The sequence below is a fragment of the Pempheris klunzingeri genome, chromosome 8, assembly GCF_042242105.1.
Source record: "Pempheris klunzingeri isolate RE-2024b chromosome 8, fPemKlu1.hap1, whole genome shotgun sequence".
NCBI lineage: Eukaryota > Metazoa > Chordata > Actinopteri > Acropomatiformes > Pempheridae > Pempheris > Pempheris klunzingeri.
Genome location: NC_092019.1, coordinates 23,937,384 through 23,939,537, shown reverse-complemented (window position 1 = coordinate 23,939,537; position 2,154 = coordinate 23,937,384).

Sequence of the window (2,154 nt, the reverse complement as noted above, 5' to 3'; positions counted from 1 at the left end):
GGATTGGTAGTTTGGTAAAGCACCCTGCTGCCTGCAGGCCATAATGACCACTTTATTATCTATGCATAACATCAGCCAATTCAGAGCATCCAGCAGAATGTAGAGTAATTTTTCTGTGTTGCTGTTTGCACTGGGATCCTAACTGGAAGAAGAAAAAAAAAAACAAACAGAGCAAAGGATGGAGGAGAGTGCTGATTTGGTCGTTTGCCTGAAAGCTTTTGTTGTATGACTAATTTATAAAGCCAAATGACACACTGTCAGGACTTGTTGTGTGTGATCATTTCAGTCTGAATAAGTGAAACAACAAGGGCACACCATCACATGCAGCCCACACCTGACCTCGGACACCTGATCTACAGCGGCGGAGGAAGTAATCAGATCCTTTACTGGAGTAAAAGCACTGATTCCTCACTGTAAAATTGTTTGCTGAGCAGCTAAAAAGCTCGTCTTGATGGTTCAGCAGAGAAGCTCTAATTTCTCCTCCTCCAAGAACAAAACTTGCTGGCTGAATCTGGACTAATGTGTCGACCAGACCGATTCCCATCCACCTCTGGAAACATCAACAGACGAGGAGCTGGAGCGTCGGTGGCACAGCTGCTTTCTCTCACTGCCACGTCTGACAGTCCAACGGTCCCGTTCGGCTCCATGACGGTTTCCCTGCTGAGCCGCTATCTGACCATAAAGCATCATAAGACTCAGCCACGTTGGATCCGTCCCTTTAGCTCCTCAAGGAACTTGATTATTTTGCTCATTCCATCTCTAAATCCATTTCATCCAACCCGTTTTAAAGTCGGAGAGTCCTCAGGTGGAAGTTTTAAGTGGATCGCATTTTAAATTGGGAGTTTTGCTGCAACAGAATCAAATTTGATCTCTGTTCACAGTCTTCTGTTTAAAGACAGCTTTCAATCGAGTCTTTCTTCATTTAAAGCTTGTTTTCAAGTTTGGTGCAACATAGTTTAAAGTTAAACCAGAAACTAAACAGGTTTTTAAACGGTATTAATCATAAAAGTGCTCAAAACAGAAAAGTGTCCCCTGTGACTGTCTTAGTATTCCATATTCTTTCATCAGATTCTTGTGCCTCATCATTCTTATAGGTGAAGCTCATTTTCAACTATTTATTATTATTACAACAGAGACTGCAGCTGGTGATTATTTCCACTATGGATTGATCTGCTGATTACTCTCACCATTAATCCATTGATTGTTTGGCCTGTACAAAGTCTGAAAATAGAGAGAAATGGCATCCCAGTGTTACAACATATTACAGTTTAGGTACAAACATCGTTGATCATATGCCTTTTATTTGAATATGGACCTCAGGAAGGCAACGCGACACGGCCTCCCTGGTGATGAATCAGACGAAGATCTCTGTATGATGAAGGTGGTTGTCAGACAGCATAGCTGCCACAGACAAGTGAGACATCCCTCTGGGTAATATACAACTGCTATCAGTGCTGTAAACTACACAAAGAACCCATCATCAGGAAACCAGTTAAATGTGGTTTTCGTCCGCAGACCCTCTCTCGCCAAAGAGCATTATGCAGACGTGTTTCTAGAGATTTTGAGTTAAATGCTAACAGTATGCCAACACCAGGTATAATATCATGTTCATCACTTTAGAATTGCCAGTTATAAGTAAACACATTAGTTACACAGGTATCTTATCATAGACCAAAGCAGTGGACACATTGAAATTTTGACCTGATGGTGGCCATCAAGGGGATCCCCACAGTAATTCCCACGCCGCTTACATGACAAAAACAGGAAGAGTTAGCCCTTTAAATGAGCTTGAACACACATCACTTTGTTACATTCAATGAGTACAAGTTACTTCAGTTAGTACTGAACACAATCTCTTCTTCCTCTGCCCGGGGGTCTATCAACAGAATCTCACTGAGATCCACTCGTGGGTTTCTCAGATTTCCTGCAGGGGCTAACATTAAATCATCACACCGGCTCGATAGAGGTAATAAAAGTTACGAGATGTCGGGAGTCATAATGAGCTGCGCCCAACTAAAGCACATATCTGATAAGAACTTTATTTTTTTATAATCATAGTTTTATAATCAGGTGTGTGTCCCGAGATGAGAGCCGGGCTGATGCAGACATTTGCAGATGTAGAGTGGAAACACAAAACCCAGACGGAGCCGAGCG